This window comes from Callithrix jacchus, chromosome 2, assembly GCF_049354715.1.
Source record: "Callithrix jacchus isolate 240 chromosome 2, calJac240_pri, whole genome shotgun sequence".
Lineage (NCBI taxonomy): Eukaryota > Metazoa > Chordata > Mammalia > Primates > Cebidae > Callithrix > Callithrix jacchus.
This window is the reverse complement of record NC_133503.1, coordinates 153439871-153451870: the sequence shown is the minus strand read 5'-3', so window position 1 is coordinate 153451870 and position 12000 is coordinate 153439871.

Genomic DNA, 12000 nt, shown 5'->3' with positions numbered 1-12000 from the left:
ATAACTCTATCACTGATGGTCCAAGTGATCATGAATGATGAATGCACAACAAAAGTCATGGGAACTTTCAGGTCAGCTTCACCCATTCAGAGAATGCTGCAAAACCTCAGTCATTCAGACCTCCCGATTTGAGAAGTGGTAGGCACATAGGTTGGAATTAAAGGTACTCAGATAAATGTGGTCAACATCCTACTGAATCTTTGGCCTGCCACAGGCACTCAAAGTAGCCACACATCCAGGCTTGTCCAAAACTCACTCAAGACATGAAGCAGACACAGCATGTGTGTGAAAAAATGTAATGCTTTTAGCAAACTGTGGGGTTCCAAATGTAAGGTAGAGGGATTCGACTTCACAGCTACAACTCTCTCTTTCTCTACTTCCAGTCTCTCTCTCTCTCTCTCTCTCTCTCTCTCACACACACACACACACACACACACACATGCGTGCACACATGAAAGATACATTGAATCCAGAAATGATTCAGGCAGATTGTTTAGGTTATCTAAACTCTGCCCTCCTACCCCACCCACCACCTAAACATCAAGAACAAAGTAAGTTACAACAAGCATTCTTTTAAAGGCATGGTGAGCTTACAAGAAAGAAAGGGAAACCCTTATGTTTCAGATACAGAAGGAAAACTGATAACCAGGTCAGAGAGTGTGGGAGCTTTTGTGGTTCTTTGGCTATGGGAGAGACTGGTAGGAAGGGCTTTGGTTAACAGCCCTAAAGTACTTTAACTGCTGTTTTCACATAGGCATTAACAGTCAAACCCCAAGATTCCAAAGGGCTGCATCTCAGTGAAAGAATGAACCAGGAAAAATCTTCAACCCAGCCACCAGCACAGATGCTGTCTCTTCCAGAGCCTTCCATAGAAATGAAAGTTTTTCTGAGAGTTCATATTCACAAGCCTTCCCTTTGTGAGTTTCAGGTTAACTATTTTTGTGTCTATATATTCTTAAAAACTTAGGTTGAAAATTATACTAAAGATTGGTCTTGGCAATTCTCAAAAGAATATATACAAATGGCCAAAAAACATATGGAGAAATGCTCAACATCACTAATGATCATGGAAATGCAAATCAAAACCACAATGCAATACCACCTTACTCCTGCAGGAATGGCCGTAATTTAAAAAGAATAGATGTTCGCATGGATGTGGTGAAAAGAGAACACTTTGCTGGTGGGAATGTAAACTAACACAGCTATGGAAAACAGTGCAGAGATTCATTAAAAGACTAAAAATAGAACTACCATTTGATCCAGCAATCCCACTACTAGGTATCTACCCAGAGGAAAAGAATTCATTATATAAAAAAGATACTTGCACACCTATGTTTATAGCAGCACAATTCATAATTGCGAAAATACGGAACTAGGGCAAATGCTCATCAATCAATGAGTGGATAAAGAAATTGTGGTGTATATATACCATGGAATACTAGCTAGCTCTAAAACAGAATGGAATAATGACATTTGCAGCAACCTGGATGGAATCGATGCCTATTATTCTAAGTGATGTAACTCAGAAATGGAAAACCAAATATCATAAGTTCTTGTTCATATGTGGGAGCTAAACTATGAGGATGCATAGGTGTAAGAATGATACAATGGACTATGGGACGTGGGGGAAAGGGTTGGGGGAATAAAGCTCTACACATAAGATACAGTGTGCACTGCTTGGATGATGGGTGCACCAAAATCTCAGAAATCACCACTCAGGAACTTATTCATGTGACCAAACACTACCTGTTCCCCAAAAACCTATTTTTAAAAAATTGGTCTTGGGTCTATGGTACCAGGGATACCCGATAGAAGTAAAAGGAAAATGTTTCCAGCCAATTCTACACAGACTCACAAATAAAGTCTTGCTAACGTTGAACTAACAATCTAAAATCACAAGTAATCTTCCAAGAGACACTAAAATTAAGCACAAAACACACAGCAGGATTGAAACCAAAGAACTTCAAATAACTTGACAATTTGATTATTAATTTGCATATCATCAATAATTTGATGATTTGGAACATAAAAGAAAATCCAAACTACAAGGAATAGAAAAGATACTTAAAGGAGTGAGCAGAATGGAAAATATAAAATCAGATCTCCACCTTAATTCTACACAAAATAAACTCCAGATAGATTAGTATCTAAATGTGAAAAAGCAAACTTTAAAACTTTTAAAGAAAGCATAGAAGAAGATGATATGGCATTGGATAGGGGAAATTTTCTTATACAGGACACAAAAACTATAAGCCATAGAGGAAATGACTAATAAATTTGAATTTTATTAAAATAAAATAAATATGCAAAAAAAGGGTACCATAAAGGAGAAAATAAAAACACTGTCTGGGGGAGGAGGATACTTGCACCTTATATAAAAATAAATCTCATAAATTAATAAGAAAAAAATGGTCAATGCAACCGACAGGGGTATTTACAATTCACAGAAGAGGCAATATAAATGGTTAATAAATACATAAGAAGATGCTCCCATTCACAAGTAATCAGGGATTGCAAATAACAACAAAAGTCTGCATGGCGAAATACGTATGCATTGTGAATAGCGCATGTGTTGGAACCACTCGTGTGAAGAGAAATTTGGCAGTATTTCGTAAAGCTGAAGTTGTGCTCACCGTCTCTCTCACCCATCCACAAGGAGACAGGTGCATTGATATTTATTATTACAGCTCTGTCTGTGATAATCAAAACATGGGAAGATGCTAACGTCCACCAGTTAGCAGCGCATACACACAAAATAGTCAAATGGGTTGTTTATGGGCATAAGCACATATTGAGAATATACTCATCTACTTAAAGGTAGGGATTATCTTGGCAAAGAGGAGAGAGTATGAATGGGGTTCTGGTGGCCTCTACATACAGTCATACATCGCTTAACAATGGGGACATTTTCACTTGATTTTTTTTTTTTTTGAGATGGAATTTGGCTCTGTCACCCAGGCTGGAGTGCAGTGGCATGATTTCAGCTCATTGCAACCTCCGCCTCCCGGGTTCAAGAAATTCTTTTGCCTCAGTCTCCTGAGTAGCAGGGATTACAGGCACCTGCTACCACACCCAGCTAATTTTTATATTTTTAGTAGAGACAGTGTTTCACCCTGTTGATAAGGCGGGTCTTGAACTCTTGACCTCAGGTGATCTGCCTGCTTTGACCTCCCAAAGTGCTGGGATTACAGGTGAGAGGCACTGTGCCTGGCCACAATGAGGACCCTTTCTGAGAAGTGCGTCATTAGGTGATTTCGTTGTCGGGTGACCATTGCAGAGTGCTTACAGAAGCCTCAAAGTATAGCCTATGACACATCAAGGCTATAAGATATCGCCTGTTTCTGCCAGGCTACAAACTTGTGCAGCGTGATATTGTACTGAACCCTGGGCAATTGTAACACAGTGGTGAGTATTTGTGTATCTAAACATATTTACACACAGAAAAGTTACAGTAAAACTATGGTATTACAATCTTATGGGACCAAGGTGATGTATGTGGTCTCTTGTTGACCAAAACATTAGGTAGTGCATGGCTGTCATTGCATTATTTAAAAGACTTCTGAAACTAATTAGGCAATATGCTGAGGCAGCATTTATGTAATCTTGATGGTGAGTGCATAGGTGTCTGTTAACTTATTGTCTGTATGTTTGAAATATTTTATAATTAAAAATAAAATTTAGAAAAAGTTGACATTCAGGCAGTGATTGCTTTAAATGAAACCTAAAACTGTTCACAGAGCTTTAAATGTTATTAGAGGAATAGGCTCCCTGATTCAATAAGTATTTATTGATTGCCTTCCATATAGTAAGTGTGGTGCTAGGTGCACATGAAACATTAATTGAACTTTGCCCTTGCATTCACCTGTGGGCCATATTACAGCTGGCAGTGATTAAGAAGGTCCTTGGAAGTCCAGGTTAGTGTTACCTTATGCTGAATTCGGCTCTATATTAGGCCATCTTGTAGGACCTTTTCAAGTATACTTTATCTTGATATAAGGCTGGAAGAGCCTATTATAAGAGCTAATAAGACCTAATCCAACTTATAGAATTCTAGGCATAGCCCTACGCTTTGCATGCATTATGTCTTGTTATCCTCACCACAACTTTATGAGGTAGCTACTATCATTATTCTCATTTTATAGATAAAGAAACTGAGGCACAGGAGGTTAATGAATTTGAGTTAAGTCACCTAGCTTACTAGTAGAGTCAAAATGTTGACTTTGTCAACTTAACACCAGCGCACCTCACCCTTAAAGTCTCTTCTGGTCTGTCTGTCCTTGGGTAGTTACAGTTGGACAGTTAACTGTAAGTTCTCTGGGCAATGCTTCAGGACACCTGTTGTATGTGGTATGGAACAGCAGGTTGCTGGGTCTGGAAAAGACCCTTAAAGATCGCCTGGTCCAGTGGAATCGTGAAGTGTGAGCTTCATGAGAGCAGGAGGTATCCTCACTCCATCATGATGAGTTCCCCTGCCAGTTACATAGCAGGAGCCCCGTAAGTGTTCATTGAAAAAACGAATGTTTAATAATTTTCTTTTTTTAAGCTGCTTTTTTCAAATGTCCAGTATTAAACAGATCAAACCAGAGATGCTCTGCTTAAAGTTTTTAAGGTGGGGCCCAGAGTTCCACAATCTGGAGCCTGCTGTAGAACTACCCACAGCTTGAAGACTACTCATCTAATCCAGATCCCTGCATTTCAGATAAAGATGGCTGATGTCCAGGGAGGTTTAGTGTCCTATCAAAGACCACTTAGCTAAGGAGGAACAGAGCTGACTTCTGATGCTGAGTCCCAAAATTCTTTCCCCCATCACAACGTAAGGGGTAGCCTGGTCATCAGACTGCTTACAACTGAGAATATACGTACAGGAAAAAGACAACTCCTTGGCATATAGATGGTTATGTAACTCAAGTTACTCAAGGACAAGCTTAATTTACATGCAGTGAGCTAAACAAAGATTTTCTGTCTCGTAGATTAAGAACTAGAATTGTATTGTCTGCTACCACATCCCGTGCAATACTGCTAAATTCAGATAACTCTTTGTTGGTTTTAAAAGATACAAAGATCCATTTTATTGCTTTATCTTGGAAGGGAGATTTTGGCACTTTTGCCATCCTCCAGCCTTTCTCCCCTCCTCCAAGAACCTTTCACCCCACCTGCCTTGCCATGATGACAAGGTTACAGGAAAACTCAGCAAAGGGTTGCTTGGGAGAAACCTGTGTGAGAATGTATGCCCTTGTTTGGGGACGAGAGGGTGTCTCCCAGCATGGACACCCATCCCTTTTCTTTTAGGAGTATATTAAACATTTTTATGCTATCCTGACTCCTAATCACAGGTTTCCAGTGTTGTCAAAACAGTGCCTGCCTGCATCTGTTTTCTTCAATTGGCCTGGGTTCCAGGGAGTGTTTGTGAGAGAGGAGAGAACAAGAGATTGACAGTCTTGTGTTGACATTTTATGGCTGTTTGGAAATGAAAACAATCCAGGTCTGATGTTGTAATTCCTCCTTTTATGGGCAAAAAGCAATGTCTCAGCATGAATGAGCATAACCCAACACACTAGGACACACCCCAGACACACTGTGTACTCCCAGTACACTCACCGTGCTTTTAGTTACTGCTGTAGTAGAATGAAAGGCAGAAAAGGCCTTTTATTGAACCAAAGAATCAAGAAATATTTTGGTTCTCCATACCCAAATCTCCTACTCCAATGGAATGAATAAAACATTAAAGAGAAAAAAAATCCTAATTTTTATTTTATATATATCATATATATGTATATATATGTATATATTTTCTTTTTTCTTCTTTTCAAATTGTAGTATTAATTACAACTCAATCTTTAGTTACACAAGTAATAGATTCTCATTGATAAATATGAAAACAATATAAACAAAGCTTCTCTTTACCTATTCCCCTAATCCGACACTGTTCTTCATTGCATGTCATTCTTATCTCCCAACTGCACATACCTCCAGGCTTTTCCTAAGCCTTTACTTTCATATATGTCTGTCCACATATAGGAATGCATATATTTATTTGGTGGGAATTTTTGTTTAATACAAAAATTGTTTCGTATGGTACATATTTTATTATGAGTAGCTTTTCTAACTTATGCATTGCATGTATTCTTCATATCAGTATATATTCATTGATCTTATTTGCTTTAAGAAAAGTATAATATTTCATAGAATGGATATATGGAAATTAATTTATTTCCCAAATAATGAAAAATTACATTATTTTCAATTTTTCACAATTACAAGCAATACTGTGATGATTTTGTTGTACTTATCCTTTTAAGCACATGTCCCATTGTTTTCTCTTGAAGTGAAATTTGTGGGTTGAAGGGTAACACTTGCTTTTTAAAAGCAACAATAAAACCTATCTAACTGTCTCGGCTTGAGCTGCCATAACAAAATATCATAAACTATGTGGTTTAAATAACAGTCATTCATTTCTCACAGTTTTGGAGACTGGGAAGTCCAAGATCAAGATGCCAGCTGATTTGGTTCCTGGTGAGGGCCTTCTTCCTTGCTTGCAGATGGCCACCTTTTTTCTGTTTCCTCACATGGTAAAGGGAGAGAAGGCTCTGGCTTATCTTCCTCTTCCTATAAGGATGCTAATCCCATCACGGAGAGGGCCCAACTTCATTTAAAACAAATTACTTCCCAAAGACCCCACCTCCAAATACCATCACATTAGGGGTTTAGGTTTCACATATGTATGTTGAGGGTACACAAACATTCAATCTATGTATCAATTTATCAATCTGTTTATCTGAATAGGTAATAAATTCCTGAGGAAAAAATTTCAAAGTCAAGATCAAGTGGAATCATAAATCTAAAAGCAGGAAGAAAAAATGGTGGATTTTAATTTAACTATGTCAATAATCACACTAAACATAAATGTTCTAAATACTTCATTAGAAAACATAGATTGTCAGATTGGATTAAAAGAAAATAACAAGATTTGACTCTATGCTACCTACAAGAAACATACTTTATATCTACAGATAGGTGAAAAGTAAAAGGAGAGAAACAAACAGTAATCGAACACTAACAAAATGAAAGTCAAAGTGCTTAATAACAGACAAACTGGACTTAAGAACAAGAAATTGAGCCTGGCACAGTGGCTCACGCCTGTAATCCCAGCACTTTGGGAGGCCGAGGCGGGTGGATCACGAGGTGAAGAGGTCAAGACCATCCTGGTCAACATGGTGAAACCCCGTCTCTACTAAAAATACAAAAAATTAGCTGGGCATGGTGGCACGTGCCTGTAATCCCAGCTACTCAGGAGGCTGAGGCAGGAGAATTGCCTGAACCCAGGAGGTAGAGGTTGCGGTGAGCCAAGATCACCCCATTGCACTCCAGCTTGGGTAACGAGAGTGAAACTCTGTCTCAAAAAAAAAGAACAAGAAATTATTACCAGGGATGAATGGGTATTACATTATAATAAAGATGTCAATTCATAAAGAAGACACAATAATCCTAAATGTGTATGCATCAAGCAAAGTAGCTTCAAAATACATGAAATAAAAATTGACAAAATTGAAATGATAAATAGACAAATCCAGTTATAGTTGGAGTCTTTAGCACTTTTTTTTCAGTAATCAAATAGAAAAAATAGAAAGGAAATTACTAAGAACGTAGATAACCTAAACAACGCTGTCAAGCAACTTGACCTAATTGACATTTAGAGAATTGTCTACTCTGCAACAGTGGTACCTCAAAAATGTTAAAAAAAAAAAAATTTAAATCTTCAAAGGTACGCCCTCTGACCATGATAAGATTAAAGAAGGAATCACTAACAGAAAAATGTCTTTAAAATCCCCTAATATTAAACAACATGTTCTAAATAACTCATGGGTCAAATAGGAAGTCCCAAGAGAAACTGGAAAACATCTTGAATTGGATAAAAATAAAGATTCAAAAGGTCAAAATCTGTAGTACAGCTAAAGCTGTACTTGGAAGAAAATAGGTAATATTAAAAGCTTATGTCAGAAAGGTAATTGGAACACTCAAAAAATTGAAAGGAGTGCTGGAGAAGCAGAATCACAACAAGCAAGAACTAGGTATGAGACCTGCCCAAGATGTTGTTACATGAAGGTAAAGGAGACTTTGACAGAGTGTGGTGAAAGTATTTACTCATGTTGGTGACAGTACTTAGTTGCAGTCAACAAACTCCACTCTAGCGAGCTTGAAAAGAGGAGTTTTCTTCAGGGATATAGAAGGCTCATAGAACCACTGATAAGGTTAGAGAATCAGACTCCAGGCTGAACTCCACAGACCTGGCCTCAAAAGCATTTCTGCCTCTGCCACAATATAAAATGAATAAATAAGTAAATAAACAAGCAAATCAGGAAGCCACCACAACTTCTGGCTTCAAGACTCTGTTTCTGCTGAGAGGCCAATGAATACTCCATGTCCTACCTTTTTAAAATAAAGTTAGTTTTAAATCAACATTTTTTTGTAGATTGTTTGTGCAACCTGAACTATACATCCTCATGACTGGGGCATGGGAAATGGCAACATATGGTTGTTGTTGTTGTTTTAGATTCTGCATTGGAAAAATTGGATTTAAATTATGGGAAATACTAGAATGTGGAAAAATGTTTAATAGGTTTGGGGCAACACAAATGACAGTATTGACTATAGCTATCATTGGAAAAAATAAATCATTTTATGTGAATTCACATTGAACTCAGACTGTAAAAAAAACTGGTTGAAGAAATATTAGCTTTGAACTACAACTTATTTTTATCATTTAAAATATATCTATATCTGGCTGGGCACGGTGGCTCATGCCTGTAATCCTAGCACTTTGGTAGGCTGAGGTAGGTGGATTGTTTGAGGTCAGGAGTTCAAGACCAGCCTGGCCAACATGGTAAAACCCTGTCTCTGCTAAAAATACAAAAAATTAGCTGGGTGTGGTGGTGGGTGCCTATAATCCCAGCTACTCAGGAGACTGAGGCAGGAGACTTTCTTGAACCGTGGAGGTGGAGGTAGCAGTGAGCCAAGATCATACTACACTCTAGCCTGGGCAACACAATGAGACTCTTATCTCTAAAATAAATAAATTTTATATATATATATATAAGTTACATATAGATTTACTTCAGTTTGTTAGTGGCCATGTAATATTTCACCATGAGGATGAGCTCTCTAATATTAAGTCCTCTAATAATAGAAATTCAAGTTGTTTGCTATCTCTTACTACTTTTTTGCAATAGCAAAAGATAGATTTTTAAGCTGCAATGCAAATCCTGGCACACAAGTGCAAGTATAACAACATCTTCCATGATTGTGCCCCTTCTAAATAACAGGCTAGAATCTCTTTGCTTTTTCCTCCTGAATTAAATAAAAAGATCCTTGTTCCTTTCTAGAATGTACTACATAATTTTAAATCAATTCTTGAATAAAAGTAACAGCGATAGAAACAGACTCATGACAGAGGTAGCTCTCACATCAGCCACCAGCTATGTTTGTGATCTCAGGCAAGTCACAAGTCCTTTTGGACTTAATTTCATTACCTGCAAAATGTAAGAGTTTGGACAAGGTGATTTCTGAGGACCACCTACTAAACTGTGGTCTTAGTAGTGTCCTTGAGATACGTAGTATTGCCTCTACAACCTAATCTCCACCATTTCTTACCATTATCTCCCCACCAACCCCTGCCCAATCAAACTCAACTCTACCAGGAATACTGATCTATTTACATGTCCCAGAATGTTCTATGTTCTGTATTGCACATAGAGTTCCTCCTGTGTCTGGAATGGCCTCCACAAATGTGTTCATTTGAGAAGCACCCACCAGCTTTCGTGATGCCTTTCCTGGCTCCTTTTCTCCTCTTAGCCGTGCTCCTCCCCTGCACTCATTCCGTCTTCCAGACAAACCTCGCTAATTCAATTGCCTTATTGCAGTGTAATGCTTTGCCTTTGGCCTCCCACAGTCAGATCACAAGGCCCTTGAAAGGCTCTTTGATAATGAGAACTACAGTGTTTTTTCAGGGTTTAAATCCCTGGGACTTAAAACAACACTTAGCACATAGTAGGTGCTTGATAAATCATGGCACCTGATGTCTGTATCAGTTGGGAATGAGTTTGGCTACAAGTGACAGAATACCTGGCTAAGGGTATTTCCCACAGAAGTAACGTACGAGTTATTTCCTACAGATAACAAGGTTTCTGGAAGCAAGTAGTTGCTGATGTTGCCTTAGATATTCACTGATGCCATCAGGGGCCCTGGTTCTCTTTCCCCTTTCAATCTATTCTCAACACAGCAGCCAGAGTGATCTTAAAGTGTCAATCAAATCTTGTCACCCTCTCCTCCAACCCTCCAATGACGGGCTCATCTTGCTCGGGGGAGTAGCCACAGTCCTTATATTAGCCTCCAATGCCCCACCCAGGGTGAATATCTACTTTTCTTTTTTCCGTAATACTTATCACCATGTGACATATTATATCCTTTACTTATCATATGTCACATATTGTCTTTTTCTCCTGTTACCACTAAAAATAAACTCCAGGGAGGTAGGGGATTTTATGTGCTTTTTTTCACTGCTGTGTCTCTAGCAACTAGAGCAGTGCCTGGCGCACAATAGACACTCAGTAAATATTAGTTGAACAAATAAATGAATGGCTCTTTCTGTTTTACCTCCTTCCAGTCTAGGCTTTGTCTTCATCTTTGCTGCCTCATGGCCACATGATGGCTGCTGCTTTCCAGACATCATCTCTAAGTCCAAGGCAAAAAGAATTTGGGGAAGAGTGATGCCAAACACATGGGTCCCTCTTTATCACATAAGCAGAACTTTCTCAAGAGTCCCAAGCTAACTTTAGTTTATATTTATTTGGCTTGGGTTATGGCACAAGCTACCAGCAGCAGTGAGAGAAGCTAGGAAAGCAAGCAGGTAACTGGGCACATTGCCTCAAGCAAAACTGAAAAGAAGACAAGGTGTTGGACACGGTATAACTAACTGGCTCTGCTGTGAAATTGCTGAAGGAAAAACTCAAACATTGGGAACAAAATGAGAAATGTACCACCTTCTAGAATCATCTCTGCATCACATCTCTTCTTTTCCCAGATGACCTGCCCTTGGCCACTGGAGGAACATGAAAGGCGCAGGCAGCCTCTGGCCCGAGGCTCAGAGAGTGCAACAGAGACCTTAGTGTCTGCTCCCTTGTCTGTTCCGGAAGGCCAGCATATAATAGCATTCAAATAATTGCATCTCTCAGGCTTGCAAGCTCGCTTAGCATTGTTCAGGCAAACTGTGCCTTCCTGCGCCTCTGAACTTGGTCACCACAGATCAGCACTGTCCAGCCTTCGGGTGCTCCAGACTGCACACTGATGAAGAAACTCTGGCAACTGTTAAATTGCCTGCAGATGGGTCCAGTCAGGCAGAAACATTCATGCAGTGTCCTCCAGGCCCTTTGTGTGCTTCCCCGGATATGAGAGAGTGGGACCTGGACCCCCCACCCCCGCCACCACCGCCCAGCAGGTCTATACTGCTCTACATCCTCTGGGGAAGCGACTGCAGCTCATTTGAACCTGGAGGTAACCATGTGATGCTGTCCCAGGCCATGGTTCTCCTGACTCACATAACAGAAGCCATTCCAGGGAGAAGAGGTGCCCCGACTCTGGATATTAGGGCCTGAAGGAATGCATCACCAAGAAGTTCTCTTTAGTTACTTTGGCTCTGACTTGGATTCCATCATGATGTTTGTCACCAAGTTCTTCACTGGATGAGGGGTCCCATGAGGATAGTGACTGTGTCTTTCATCTGTTTTTACCTCTAGCACTTAGCACACTGCCTAGTACCATAGCAGGTGCTAAATAAATAGGCACTGAAAGAATGAATGAAAGATTCCCTGAAAATAAAATGAGACAGGCATGTGGAAGCAAGAGGTGAGAGGGAACTTGATGTACCCTGCGGGTGGCACAATACTTCTCCATAGGCTTTGCATGACAGTCTAAAGATTTTACACAACTTCAAACATTAAACACCCA